Source organism: Oncorhynchus nerka, linkage group LG1, assembly GCF_034236695.1.
Source record: "Oncorhynchus nerka isolate Pitt River linkage group LG1, Oner_Uvic_2.0, whole genome shotgun sequence".
NCBI lineage: Eukaryota > Metazoa > Chordata > Actinopteri > Salmoniformes > Salmonidae > Oncorhynchus > Oncorhynchus nerka.
In genome coordinates this window covers 10,462,522-10,478,552 of record NC_088396.1, presented here as the reverse complement: position 1 = coordinate 10,478,552, position 16,031 = coordinate 10,462,522, and the positions used below count along the sequence as shown (strand labels likewise).

At 43.2% G+C, this 16,031-nt stretch overlaps 1 protein-coding gene across 1 annotated transcript in view; it reads left to right on the top strand.

Annotated features, from left to right (window-relative positions):
- The window catches only part of stat1b (signal transducer and activator of transcription 1b), a 40,817-nt gene extending 39,057 nt beyond the window's left edge, over positions 1–1,760 (top strand). Inside the window, exon 25 of the mRNA XM_029675461.2 lies at positions 518–1,760. The gene's annotated coding sequence lies outside the window, so the exon portion shown is untranslated. The remainder of the gene's footprint in view (positions 1–517) is intronic.
- Positions 1,761–16,031: the final 14,271 nt, after the last annotated feature.

Below are 16,031 nucleotides of genomic sequence, written 5' to 3'. Positions count from 1 at the left end.
CAAAAAGGATGACGTTTGCAATAGATTTGAAAGCACAACTGAAACTATATATATATATATGTAGTCCTACGCTACCGTTTTATATACACGCATGAGGTTTTGGGGCTTTGAGTCCAGCTGTTTGTAATAAGGAATGTTATTCTACGCTACTTGTGGGACAGTGTAATATTTTGTGTATGCAGATGTAATGTGAACAACAAAAAAGGGATGCAGAAAGCTGTTCTTCACTTTGTAAATAGATACGATTTTGTAGCAACTTATAATAAGGAAAATGGTTCAGATGTTCTGGGTCATTCCACGAAATGAGTGCCCTTTGATATTTTAGTCAGAAATGTTGCACCACTATTGAATTTTAAAAGGCTGTTCTATTAAATGAAGTGGCCTTTTATATAGACCACATGGAGACTTCAATAAATCAGATGTTTAATATGGATAAAGGCTTGCTAAAGTGCCAAAATTCATCAAATATATCTATATTGTTTTGTGTACTTTTTACCCATTTTTCTGCCCAATTTAGTGATGTCCAGTTGGTAGTCTTGTCCCATCGCTGCAACTCCTGTTCGAACTCGGGAGAGGCGAAGGTCAAGAGCCATGCGTCCGCTGAAACATGGCCCTGCTTCTTGACACATTGCTTGATTAACCCAGAAGCCAGCTGCACCAATGTCTCGAAGGAAACACCGCACAACTGGCGACCGCCACAGGAGTCGCTACAGCGCAATGGGACAAGGACATCACGTCCCAACATTTCTCCAAGTTTCTCCAAGCCCTAGTTATTTTGTTGCTTTGACAAAGTCATTTCTGAAGATTATTTTTTATTTCATGTGAGTAGGGATTCATTTGCATCAGTCCCTCATTTTAAGGTCAAACCTGTTACGTAAACTGAGCTCTCGTTTTAATTTGGTGAAACTATTCCTTTTGAAATATTGCTTTCAAAAGAAACATTGAACATCTAATAGTCAAATCACAGAGTAAACGCAGGAGTGCTGGATCTACTCTTTTTTTGTACATTTTCTGGTGTTTTGTGGTGGATAACTGTGTAGGTCGAGCGTAACATGCCAACCCTGTTAGCCATAGATAGGCTAGAAGTGTTTTAACAATTACATTTTTGGGGTGAAGCTTGCATGCAATTGCCCTGATACTAACCCTGTTACGGTCAACCCTGATACTTTATTTGGCACTGATAGTTTTGAGATGGGAAAACATGTTTATGAAGTTGAACATGTGCTCTTTATGACAGAATGTGAAAATTTGGTGATATCAAATGTTTTCTTTGACCAAGTGTGATGGCCCCTCCCTGCTCTGGTTTATGGGTTTTGCTGTGCTTACTTTCTGCAGGAGATTGGTGGGTGGAGTAGGAGAGGTGGGCGGAGCTGGGAGGGTCGTCAGTGCTGATTGGGGCACACCTGTGGAAGCTCAGCTGTGGCATAAAGCCAATGTTTCCCCCCCCCATTCAGCAAGAGATTCCTCTCTCCGTGCATACCTTTGGTTGTGTTGTTGTGGCTTTGGCAGTTGACACCTAATTTACTGACCTTCATGTCTCATCTGATTATTTCTGTGAGTGTTTATTTATGGTATAAATTAATTTTGTTATTCCTTTACTCAGTGTGTGGTTTCCCATTGTTTGTTACAATCTTGAGCCAGGTTGTAACAAGTTATACAGAATTTGTGGAATGACCCTTATGTGGAAAGTACTTCTAAACGGTACTCACGACTGCCTGGACTTCATTTTTTTCAATTCATTAAAAATCTGAGCTCTCTCACATGCCTGAAAAGCTTTGCTTTGTTTAACTTGTTGATTCAAATATATTTATATATGTGTACATATTCCACTGCAAGGAGCAATCACACTCTTGCACACCTCTTAACAAATGAACTTGATCATGTATGTCTTAAAATAGCAGAAAAGGACATCCATGTATTGTACAGCAATACACTCAGAACTGTCTTTAGTTGTAATGTCAGATTGGTCTGTGACTATTGGTGACATCTGACTTAAACCATCTGTCCATATGACCACCAGGGATTCTAACTCCTCTGAGCTAAAGCCTAGGCAGCTAACACAAGTTATCAGGGCTCAGGCAAGGTTACCCTTCTTCGAACCACCTCCAATACAACAGACATGTTATAACAAGGACAAAAGCAATGTGAGATTTTGAGACCTGTTCCTCTGTCTATGTGTTAGGGTGGTGATTGGTTGGAGGATTCAAGTCAGGTGTTTCCCTGACTTTTAGAGGAGTGGTGAATGAGGTTAAATGTCTGTGGCAACATGTTCCATTATCTTTCTCATTCTTTGGATATCATTTTAACATGTTCTATATCTCTATACACAATGTCACCATCTCAGTGTTGCTGCAAAACGGTAACAGTGCATTACACAAATGAAAAAGTAATGGTAGAGATAGAAATGGAATATACAGAGAGGACAGGGTCATGTCGTGATGGTCAAAGCTGGGACCGAGAGACTGAAAAACAGCTATCTCAAGCCCATCAGTCTGTTAAACAGCCATCACTAACATTGAGTGGCTGCTGCCAACATACTGACTCAATCTCTAGCCACTTTAATAATTAAAAATAGGATGTAATAAATGTATCACTAGTCACTTTAAACCATGCCACTTTATATAATGTTTACATACCCTACATTACTCATCTCATACTCTGTACCATCTACTGCATCTTGCCTATGTCGTTTGGCCATCGCTCATCCATATATTTATGTGTACATATTCTTATTCATTCCTTTACACTTCTGTGTTTAAGGTAGTTGTTGTGAAATTGTTAGATTACTTGTTAGATATTACTGCACGGTCGGAACTAGAAGCACAAGCATTTCGCTACGCTCGCATTCATTTGTGAGACACTGTTGTGAATGAAAATATTTTTGAATTTTGCGCGCTGCCTTTTCAGCGCAATGTTGTCAAGGGGTTCCGCTAGCGTGTTCCCGGGGCTAGAAAGGTTAACATCTGCTAACCATGTATGTGACCAATACAATTTGATTTGATTTCATGTTTTCCCCATAAAACCTACCACTGCTTTGATTTCTAATTTGATCAGTATTGGTACTTTACACACCAGCTCCGTGGGAAAATTGGATCCTGGCCAAAGGCACAAGTTCATTCAAAAAGTGTGAGACATCTAGGATGAGTTTTTGACAATATTAATGTCAACTGCCATATGTTTATGTACATGTCCAACTGGTTTCCTCCTATTTTCAGACTACTGATGCCAGACTAGTGTGTTATCATGTGGCCACAGATACTCCCCTATTCTGTCAGTGGTTCCAGATCTACAACAGACAACTGTGTGCACATAGCATACAGTATTGAGCAATAGAGAAGGAAAATTCCATTATTATGAGAAAATCATAATACAAAAAAAGAACACTAGACCAGAAATATACATACTTTTTTTTTTAAGTGTCTTGTGCCGTCCCAAACAAAGTTCAATAAGATGAAATTGAAATGAAAGCTAAAGGGAATATGCAGTAGGGTTGATAAAGGTCAAGATAAGTTTGACTGGGACTCGTGGAAGCGTAGGATGTTTGGTAACATTTGACATCCTAAACTTGTTTACATTTGACAAAGTAGGCTACAGGATCATATAGTGCTTCTACCCAAGTGGTGGCCCATCATGTCTTTAGGAGCTACAGTCTTTTTCATTTTTTCCAACCAGGCATTAACCAAGAAGTATAGCTAGAATGTTATGGAGTGATATTAGTGCCAACATAAGCTGAATTTCCGATTCACCATAGACTAGTGTGCCTGGTTTGGCCAAAGATTACTACACATTGTGGCCCTCCAGGAAAAATACCAAACTGCTAAACTATTACATTAAATTATATTAAGTATTGGAACTTGATATCATGACATATATTTACTTTATGCAGTACATAAATATACAATTTACATGTAGCAGCATATGTATAATAATATCACTTTACATTGCACACCAATGTCACAAAGATTCAATCAGATTCTGCACTTCGATATGGGACTCACTCTCACCACACACACACACACACACACGCACTTGGTGAGGGAAAGGTTAGAGGACGAAAGAGGAAAGATACAGCAAAAATAAGCAACACCGTCACCAAAGCGCACAACAAAAGGTAAAGCAAAACACTTACAGTAAAACAAAGGAGTATAAAAAATGTAAAACACATTTAATCAAACACAGTTCAGAAATAAAGTCATCATACAAAGTCGACAAAAGTCACTCCAAAAAGTGTTTATCCCACCAAAGAAACAGCAGTCTATTAGAGAGGATACAAAAGCAGCGTGGCGCCATCAACTGGCTTGGATGTCTACACTACAGCAGGCCACCCAGGTTGTTCTCTGCTGTTTCCTTGTCCTTCTTGGGGGCCTCTTGTGGATTGTACTTGTATTGATATTCCTGGAGGATGGTGACCATGTCGTGATGGCCAAAATGCAAGACCTCTTCCATTGGGGTCTTATCCCACCTACCGGAAAGATAATGAGCAGTGTGACTGACTGAGGTTGGACTGGCCTACAAAGGTATTCCTTTTGGGAACTAACACGACTCTTCAGGTGTGAAAATGCTAAAGGGTACAGTTCAAATAAATCCCCCATGGTCGACCATAAGTGTTCTTTTGAGTGGGACTACATTGTAGACTCTCACACAAGTATATGATACAGTCTCTCATCCACCCACCCACACCTACCTTCCCACCCAAAACACACACACAGATAAGACAGACAGGCGGACAGACAAAGTGGCCATACCTATCAATGGGAACAGGGTTCACTTTGCACGCCTCCAAGAGGAAGCGCACCACCTCTGCATATCCTGAAAATAGAGCAGATGATAGGGTTATTTAAGAAACAAACACACACTCCTACGCACTTTCTCTCTCACACACTGCAGCAGAGACGTCAAACACTACACGGTGCAGTAACCGAGGGATGACAAATGAACCCTACGACACAGAGGGGGTCTGCCAAACACTCCCAGATGACCCTGACACACACACACACACAATCTGTCCCTGTGTGTGACAGGAAAAGGAGGCTGTGAGAAGTACCTTCTGCTGCTGCCACATGTAAAGCCGTCCTGGAGTCATAGTCCCTCTGCTCCATGTCCATGGAGGACAGAGCAAATCTGCAGACATACAGAAACAGGTCAGCAGTGTCACGAGATGGACGATAACGGCCAAAGAAAGAAGACGGAAGTAAGTCAGAGATGCAAAAGATGATTTATCACTATGAATGAAGATCTAATCATTCCATTGTCATGAAATTAACATGATTAAAAAATGTTATAATTTGCATATCATGGACAGCAGGGCTTTAGTGCTGTTGGTCACACTGAGGGACAGTCATTATGTTTGGTGTGTTTCTGTGAATTTGTGTGTGCGTGTATGTGCGTGTGTGTTAAGGAAGAGAGTGTGTAAGAGAGTTGCATACTTGACCTCCTTAGTGCTGAGACGTCTCCGGTGTAGGCAGCAAACAGGAGGTTGATGACAGACTTGACCTGGAGTGAAAAAAGAAAGCAGTTTGTGGAACCAGGCAACACACACAGGCAGCCAGGGGTGGGGGGGGGGACATGTGCCAGCTAAAGGAGAAGCAGAGTCAAACCCGTCAATTCAGGACTTCTGGATACCAATAAATTCCTAACAAAACCCCTAGGCAATGGCAGTATTACTTTAATTATGTGAATCTGAAAAATATACGGCAGATTGAGGGATTTCTCGTTTACTGTAATAACCTGAAGTAAAATGCTACCGCGAGCCACTCATGAAGTCAGCAATAACTAGGAAACTAAATGAGAAAAAGTAAGAAAACGACAGTTAAAAAAATATTGGCATCCCTAACTAGAGCCGAAAGGAATAATGCTAAGAATGCAGTTGTAGTGCATTGTAAAACTTGCCAGAAGTTCTTATTACCCCTTTATAATGTCTAAGCAGGGGATATTGCCAGTTTCGTTAGCCAATGTTTTCTATTTTAAAGTGCACACAGTCATGTTTGAGGAGCTATCAGTATCGATTACAGACCAAATACTACCAAATACTATTGCAAAGTTATTGGTCTGCAGTAACCTTCTCCAATCTAATCTGACAATTAACCACTAGAGGGTGCTGAAACATTACTGAAGGGATAGTGACATTGCCTTGAGTAAATTCTCTGTTTTTCCAATTGGGTGTTGGTGGTGCTATTGTGGGTAGAGCTCAAAAGCTTCAAAGACATTGTTATGTGAACCTGTGGTTGGACTGGAATTAGATGCTTTATATATCAACTGTACTGGAGCTAATGCAAATAGTGAATTAAAAACAAAAACTGTAAACAGTGCTGTGGAATCAAAAGCATAAAACCCTTGCTTCACATTCACAACAAACCAGTAAAAACGAATCAATTAATACATTTCTCAATTAATGACAATATGGAGTTATTACCAGTTGAGAAATGTTTTACTTGGGGAAGAACAGTTCTGCAGTATAACATATCTGATGCATTTTGATGAGGCTGCACAATGCTTTCCAATGCAGAGACACAACTGCCCAGAATAGAATATAAAGGAGCTCCACATCACAGTAGAACACCAATCAGAACAGAATGAAGCAGGGTAAAACTCAGCATAGACCTAAGTTGCATAGAGCAGAACTGAACACAGTAGAATAGAGTAGAGCACAGGCATTTAGCAGATGAGTTGCACACAACTCGGGAGCAGAACAGAACTAGCTAGATCAGAAAATAACATATACGAAATGAGATAGCAGTAGAGCAGAGCGGTCCGGGAGCACCACATGAAACACTCACCTACAGCTCTTAACCATCACTGGGCTGCATTCAGCAGGGCACAACATTGTGAAACGTTCAGGTAGGAATATATTGTGTAGAACAAATATGCCACTCTGACATGTAAGAAATCATGTCAGCTCTATTCCTACAGAAAATGGCTCTGCTCTATATACCAATGTTGTCATGATGTCTTTAAATAATCTTTCCACATCTGTGATCAAATGAACACAGTGGTGTTGTGCTCACATCTTCACGTCTAGATACATGTTGGTGCAAGACGAGGGGATGTTGTATAATATACCAGTCCGATTTGGATCGAACCGTTCTGGATGAAAGAGCACTGAGTAATACTGCAGTGAATCTCACACCCAGTTCCATCTCTGAGATTTTTGCTGTGGATTAAGCTCCCACTGTGTGTCTCTTTTCTGCTATCTCCTGAATCCTCACCCCCAATCCCCATCTTAAAAAAAAGACTAGGAGAGAAGAGAGACAGAGAGAGGTATTGACTGAGAGCGGTAGTGACTGAGAGAGGTAGTGACTGAGAGAGGTATTGACAGAGAGAGGTATTGACTGAGAGAGGTAGTGACTGAGAGAGGTAGTGACAGGGAGAGGTATTGACAGAGAGGTATTGACTGAGAGAGGTAGTGACAGAGAGCGGTATTGACTGAGCAAGGTATTGACTGAGAGAGGTAGTGACAGAGAAAGGTATTGACAGAGAGGTATTGACTGAGAGAGGTAGTGACAGAGAGAGGTAGCGACTGAGAGAGGTATTGACTGAGAGAGGTAGTGACTGAGAGAGGTAGTGACAGAGAGGTATTGACTGAGAGAGGTAGTGACAGAGAGGTATTGACTGAGAGAGGTAGTGACTGAGAGAGGTAGTGACAGAGAGGTATTGACTGAGAGAGGTAGTGACAGAGAGAGGTATTGACAGAGAGGTATTGACTGAGAGAGGTATTGACTGAGAGAGGTAGTGACAGAGAGAGGTATTGACAGAGAGGTATTGACTGAGAGAGGTATTGACTGAGAGAGGTAGTGACAGAGAGAGGTATTGACAGAGAGAGGTAGTGACTGAGAGAGGTATTGACAGAGAGGTATTGACTGAGAGAGGTATTGACTGAGAGAGATAGTGACAGAGAGAGGTATTGACAGAGAGAGGTAGCGACTGCTTCTCAAAGAGAGTGAGAGTCCACATGGTGTGGTTCAGCCTAAGGGCAGAGAAACTGAAGCAAAACAAAAAGGGAGCAACCTTTATCAACCCACAGACACACAGTCATAAACATACATGGGCTATGTAGGCTAGTTAGGATAAAACACATGCAAACACACCCAATGTGGGGCTGAGAATATCTGAAACACTTTGTTCACACGGGGTCAGGGAGTTCAAATAAAATAAAATAAAATCGGTCACATACACATGGTTAGCACATTTTATTGCGAGTGTAGCGAAATGCTTGTGCCGAAATGCTTAGTTCCGACAGTGCAGCAATATCTAACATGGAATCTAACAGTTCCACAACAACTACCTAATACATACAAATTTAAGTAAAGGAATGGAATAAGAATATATACATATAAATAAATGGATGAATAATGATAGAGCAGCATAGGCAAGATGCAATAGATGGTATAAAATACAGTATATACATATGAGATGAGTAATGCAAGATATATAAACATTATGAAAGTGGCATTATTAAAGTGACTAATGATACATTCATTAAAGTGGCCAATGATTTTGGGTCTGTATGGAGGCAGCAGCCTCTCTGTGCTAGTGATGGCTGTTTAACAGTCTGATGGCCTTGAGATAGCATTGTTTCATTCTCTCAGTCCCAGCTTTGATGCACCTGTACTGACCACCGCCTTCTGGATGGTAGCGGTGTGAACAGCCAGTGGCTCGGGTGGTTGTTGCCCTTGGTGATCTTTTTGGCCTTCCTGTGACATCGGGTGGTGTAAGTGTCCTGGAGGGCAGGTAGCTTGCCCCCGGTGATGCGTTGGTTGGCCTGATTTACTAGGCTGTCCGCACAACCCTCTGTAGCACCATGCAATCGTGGGCGGTGCTATTACCATACCAAGCAGTGATGCAGCCAGTCAAGATGCTCCTAATTGTACAGCTGTAAAACTTTTTGAGGATTTGAGGACCCATGCCTAGGGCTGTGGCGGTCATGAAATTTTGTCAGCAAGTGATTGTCAAGCAAATAACTGCTGGTCTCACAGTAATTGACCGTTAATTTACATAAACACATTTAGCATAACCTGGCCACCACGGCATAGCCTTACAAACCACTGATGCAGACCTTTGGAACATCTACATATTAAAAAGTCTAATAAATCCATGTAACATAGCCTACACCATCACAATAAATTCAGTCTAAAATGTAGTATATTTCAGAAGAACAGAACAACATACGCTAGCTACGCTAGTTCATTTAGCAGACAATATTTCGTTAGAATTCCATGGCATTATTTTATATTATTTTATAGTATGAAGAATACAATTGAACATCGCTGAATAAAATAAAATGTTTTCTCCAAACGATTTGAGGGAGTGCGCACATGTGGCTATTTTGTGTTTAGCAGTTAACAAAGAAATAGGTACTCCTATATGCTTAATTTAGAGTTATTTATGTAGTTGTGATACAAATGTTGGGCAATCCATTTTTATTCTATATACATTCTAAGGCTGTATGATGTGACTCGAATGATGATTTGAAAAAAGTCGCATGAAAGGCATGAGCTCGTAGGTCTTACCTGTCCACACCTGTCCACACACTAAACCTGTCCAATATGCCATACAACATGTTGTGAGGTCGGAGGGTAAATTGTCCTTACAACAGACTCTCTTAATCTCTTAATATTCAATCACCAATCATTTACCGTAGCTCTTCTCAAAGGCCTGTATAGCCACGGCAACATACTGACTGTATTGTCTTTTTAGACCAAGAGGAGGACCAGTGCCAACAGGTCCACAGTTGAACAGAGCACTGATACTGATGCAGCTGAGAGAGATTTTGTTGATAATCAGAATGATGAAGATGAGGAAGAGGTGAAGAAGGATCCCCTGCCTCAGATGGAGCAGGATGCTGTGAAGAGAAATAAAGTCAAGGTAAGGGAATAGATTGAGCAGAGATGTGGATATTTGTGATATCTTTCATGTCTATAACCTGCCCCTACAGCATGTTGTTCTGAGGAAGGTAAATTGCCCATACAATACCCTTTTATCTCCAAATAGTAAATCTAGGGCTGACCCCATTTGGTTGACTGGTCGATAGTTTGTTCGATAGGCTGTTGGTTGACTGGGATTTCTTAAGTCGAGCAGTCGCAAAAGTTTTTTTTCTTCATGGTGCACATGGACACCTGTCTGATTCGCGCCTGTCTCAGTTGACTAATCCATTGCCGAGGCCACAGGGATGGCACAGTCCATCACGCTAAGACGTGATACTGAAATTGTATATGGTTATATTATGTAAAAGTAATGGTGCAACACTAATAAATCAAATATTATTTTATAACAAATGCGCTTTCTCCCGCGTTGGATACGGTCGCTGTCTGTGGTTCTGAAACATAATCTTCAATGCGCCGTAGAATTGGCGCCCTTCCCTATGTTGCTTAGTGCATAATAGCAAAATTAACCAGCATATTGGGATTGAGAACAATGCTGCAGAGGCAGCAGCAGAGATGGGGAAACAGCCCAGGCTGGCGGGTGCGGGCAGCGAATGGTTGAAAAGCATGCATTTGGTTTTACTAGCGTTTAAGAGCAGTTGGAGGCCACGGAAGGAGTGTTGTATGGCATTGAAGCTCGTTTGGAGGTTAGTTAACGCAAAGAAGGGCCAGAAGTATACAGAAATGCTCTAAATACAACCGTGAAATGTTTGCTTATGAGCCCTTCCCAATGACGCAGAGTTTAAAAAAAGAATAATACAAATAAAATAAAATAAATTTAAAGAATAAATGAAAAGTTACACTGAACAAAAATATTTACACAACAATTTCAAAGATAAAACTGAGTTTCAGTTCATAAAAGTAAATCAGTCAATAGAAAATCAGTCAATTGAAATAAATACATAATGCCCTAATATACATATTTTACATGAATTCAGATATGCATCTGTTGGTCACAGAATTTCTTCGGTTATGCAAGCCCACAGTTTCATCAGCTGTCTGGTTGGCTTGTCTCAGCCCATCCTGCAGGTAAAAAAGCTGGATGTTGATGTCCTTGGCTGGCGTGGTTACACATGGTCTGCGATTGTGAGGCTGCTTGGATGTACTGCCAAATTCAGAGTGAACAGTCTATGGTTTGGGTGGCTAGAGTCTTTCGTAAATTTTCAGGCCTTCCTCTGACACCATATAGGTGAAGAGGTCCTGTGTGGCAGGCAGTTTCACCCCAGTGATGTACTGGGCCGTACAGAATACCCTCTGGTACCTTGCGGTCGGAGGCCGAACAGTTGCCGTACCAGGCAGTGATAAAACCAGTCAGGATGCTCTCAATGTTGCAGCTGTGGAACCTTTTGAGGATCTGAGGACCCAGGTGACTACCTCATGAAGCTGGTTGAGAGAATGCCAAGAGCGTGCAAAGCTGTCATCAAGGCAAAGGGTGGCAATTTGAAGAATCTCAAATATAAAATATATTTTGATTTGTTTAACACTTTTTTGGTTACTACATGATTCCATGTGTTATTTCATAGTTTTGATGTCCTCACTATTATTCTACAATGTAGAAAATAATAAAAATAAAGAAAAACCCATGAATGAATAGGTGTTCTAAAACATTTGACCGGTAGTGTATATTGTACTCAAAAGATGCCTAACGATTGAACAGAACAGTAGCTGAGTTTCTGTCTGGATCAAGTGCCATTCTGTGTTGCCTGGATGCCTCTGACGCAACAGAAAGGTAAACAATAACCCTGCAGCAAATGCAGCATATGGCATTCATTTTTCACATGTAAATTGCACTTTTCAGTGTTCAAAGCAATGCAATTAAATGAATGCAGCATTGATTTTTCAACTCAAATCAATGAACCCAATCAATAGAGTAGATCTGGCTAATAAGTCAGCTGTCACACCCTGATATGTTTCACCTGTCCTTGTGCTTGTCTCCACCCCCCTCCAGGTGTCGCCCATCTTCCCCATTTTCCCCTGGGTACTTATACCTGTGTTCTCTGTTTGTGTGTTGCCATTTCGTCTTGTTTGTCAAGTCAACCAGCGTTTTGTCTCTGCTCCTGCTTTTCCCCATTCTCTCTTTTCTGACCCTCCTAGATTTGACCCTTTCCTGTCCGGACTCTGATCCTGCCAGCTAGACCATTCTGCCTGCCCCTGCCTGCCATCCCATACGTTGCCACTAGTCTAAATTATCGACCCCTGCCTGCCTTGACCTGTCGGTTGCCTGCCCCTGTTGCTGTAATAAACATGGTTACTTCAACACAGTCTGCATTTGGGTCTTACCTGAAACGTGATAGCCAGCTATGTAAACTTTAACATTGATTTATCCTGCAATAGATGTTGTTCAATTGGTAACATACATTTTTGTCTTCTTCTAATGCCTCTTAAGGGGAAAGTAATATAAAAGTAATTGAATGTAATCAGATTACATTACTGAGTTTGGGTAATCCAAAAGTTACGTTATTGATTACAAATTTGGACAGGTAACTAGTAACTAACGGATTACATTTAGAAAGTAACCTACCCAATCCTGGTAGTGAGAACCCAGCTGGCTGTATGGACGGGGACAGTATATCCCGAGAGAGCCATGTTTCCGTGAAACAGAGTAAGTTACAATCCCTGATGTCTCTCTAGAAGGAGCTCCTCGCCCTGAGCTTGTCTACTTTATTATCCAGACACTGAACATTTGCGAATAATATACTTGGAAGCGGTGGATGGTGTGCAGGCCTCCTGACTCGGACTAGAAGTCCAGTCCGAATACCTCTTCCCCGCCAGCTGTGTTTTGGAGCAGCCTCGGGAATAAACTAAATTCCTGGTCGTAATGCTGTTGAGTTACCGCCGCTCTGACATCCAAAAGTTATTTCTGGCTGTATGTAATAACACAAAAAAGTTTCTGGCCTAATAATGTAAGGAATAACACACTGCAAATACTGCAAAGTTGCTTAGGAGCTAGAAGCAGAGCTGCCATATATGTATTCTATATATAGTCTAGCCATTTATGATTATTCAAGATCCTGTTACCCTGCTGTGCCTGTTTCTGTCATGTATTGTCATGTTATGTCTTGTTCCTGTTCTTTCTCTTCTCTTCGTTTCCCCCTGCTGGTTGTATTAGGTTACCTTCTCTCCCTTTCCTTCCCCCAGCTGTTCCTCATCTCCTCTAACTACCTCGTTTACTCTCTCCCACCTGTTTCCTTTTTTCCCTCTGATTAGGTCTCTATTTCTCTCTCTGTTTCGGCTTCTGTCTTTGTCAGATTCTCGTTTGCTTCACCCTTGTCCTGTCCTGTCGTAATCTGCCTCTTCATCAGATGCTACGTGTGATCAGGTACCTCTGTCCTCTACTACCCGCGCCTATCCGGAGAGACCAGCAGTCTGTCGGCGCTAACCCTGCTATTCTCCTCTGCTGCTAGAAGGGGACTCTCCTGTTAAGATCGGAGGCCTTTTAATTTGTTTGTCGCCCTCTCTGCGGGTTGTCTATGTTGTATATCGATACATCTGAAGAGGATCTATGTCTTCCCTGTGTTTTGACATTAAAAGACTCTGTTTCTGTTAAAGCGCTTTTGGGTCCTCACTCACCTGCATAACAGAAGAATCTGACAAAGAATGGACCCAGCGACGTCGGATCCTCTCCACTCAGCCGTCGAGATCCAGGGAGCGATGCTAGGCAGACACGAGCAGGAATTGTCTGCTGCTCGACATGCCGTTGAGACCCTGGCCGCCCAAGCCTCCGACCTCTCGAAACAGATTCACCATCTCCGCCTCGATCCACCGGCCACTTCCAGGGTTTCCGAATCTCCGGAGCCCAGAATTAATAACCCGCCGTGTTACTCTGGGGAGCCCACTGAATGCCGCTCGTTCCTCACCCAGTGTGATATTGTGTTTTCTCTCCAGCCCAACACATACTCCACGGGCACAGCTCGTATCGCCTACGTCATATATCTCCTTACTGGACGGGCTCGTGAGTGGGGCACGGCAATTTGGGAGGCGAGGGCTGAGTGTACTAACCAGTATCAGAACTTTAAGGAGGAGATGATACAGGTTTTTGATCGTTCTGTTTTTGGGGAAGAAGCTTCCAGGGCCCTGTCTTCCCTATGTCAAGGTAATCGATCCATAACTGATTACTCTATAGAGTTTTGCACTCTTGCTGCCTCCAGTGACTGGAACGAGCCGGATTTGCTCGCTCGTTTTCTGGAGGGTCTCCGCGCAGAGGTTAAGGATGAGATTCTCTCCCGGGAGGTTCCTTCCAGCGTGGATTCCTTGATTGAACTCGCTATTCGCATAGAACGACGGGTTGATCTTCGTCACCGAGCTCGTGGAAGGGAGCCCCCCTCTCCGCATCACTACCATCTTCCTCCACTGGCTCAGGTGCTGAGCCTATGCAGCTGGGGGGTATTCGCATCTCGACTAAGGAGAGGGAACGGAGAATCACCAACCGCCTCTGTCTCTATTGCGGTTCCGCTGGTCATTTTGTCACTTCATGTCCAGTAAAAGGCCAGAGCTCATCAGTAAGCGGAGGGCTACTGGTGAGCGCTACTACTCAGGTCTCTCCTTCAAGATCCTGTACTACCTTGTCGGTCCATCTACGCTGGACCGGTTCGGCAGCTTCCTGCAGTGCCTTGATAGACTCTGGGACGGAGGGCTGCTTTATGGACGAAGCCTGGGCTCGGGAACATGACATTCCTCTCAGACGGTTAGGGGAGTCCACGGCCTTGTTCGCTTTGGATGGTAGCCCTCTCCCCAGGATTCAGCGTGAAACGCTACCTTTAACCCTCACTGTCTCTGGTAATCATAGCGAGACCATTTCTTTTTTAATTTTTCGTTCACCTTTTACTCCTGTTGTTTTGGGCCATCCCTGGCTAGTGTGTCATAATCCTTCTATTAATTGGTCTAGTAATTCTATCCTCTCCTGGAACGTCTCATGTCATGTGAAGTGTTTAATGTCTGCTATCCCTCCTGTTTCCTCTGTCTCTTCTTCACAGGAGGAGCCTGGTGATTTGACGGGGGTGCCGGAGGAATATCACGATCTGCGCACGGTGTTCAGTCGGTCCAGGGCCACCTCTCTTCCTCCGCACCGGTCATATGATTGTAGTATTGATCTCCTTCCGGGAACCACTCCCCCCCGGGGTAGACTATACTCTCTGTCGGCTCCCGAACGTAAGGCTCTCGAAGATTATTTGTCTGTAGCTCTCGACGCCGGTACCGTAGTTCCCTCCTCCTCTCCCGCCGGAGCAGGGTTTTTTTTTGTTAAGAAGAAGGACGGGTCCCTGCGCCCCTGCGTGGATTATCGAGGGCTGAATGACATAACGGTTAAGAATCGTTATCCGCTTCCCCTTATGTCTTCAGCCTTCGAGATCCTGCAGGGAGCCAGGTTTTTCACTAAGTTGGATCTTCGTAACGCTTACCATCTCGTGCGCATCAGGGAGGGGGACGAGTGGAAAACGGCGTTTAACACTCCGTTAGGGCACTTTGAATACCGGGTTCTGCCGTTCGGCCTCGCTAACGCTCCAGCTGTCTTTCAGGCATTAGTGAATGATGTCCTGAGAGACATGCTGAACATCTTTGTTTTCGTTTACCTTGACGATATCCTGATTTTTTCACCGTCACTCCAGATTCATGTTCAGCACGTTCGACGTGTCCTCCAGCGCCTTTTAGAGAATTGTCTTTATGTGAAGGCTGAGAAGTGCTCTTTTCATGCCTCCTCCGTCACATTTCTCGGTTCTGTTATTTCCGCTGAAGGCATTAAGATGGATCCCGCTAAGGTCCAATCTGTCCTCGATTGGCCCGTCCCTAAGTCACGCGTCGAGCTGCAGCGCTTTCTCGGCTTCGCGAATTTCTATCGTCGTTTCATCCGTAATTTCGGTCAGGTGGCAGCTCCTCTCACAGCCCTTACTTCTGTCAAGACGTGCTTTAAGTGGTCCGTTTCTGCCCAGGGAGCTTTTGATCTCCTCAAGAAGTGTTTTACATCCGCTCCTATCCTTGTTACACCTGACGTCTCTAGACAGTTCATTGTCGAGGTTGACGCGTCAGAGGTGGGCGTGGGAGCCATTCTTTCCCAGCGCTCCCTCTCTGACAACAAGGTTCACCCTTGCGCGTATTTTTCTCATCGTCTGTCGCCATCGG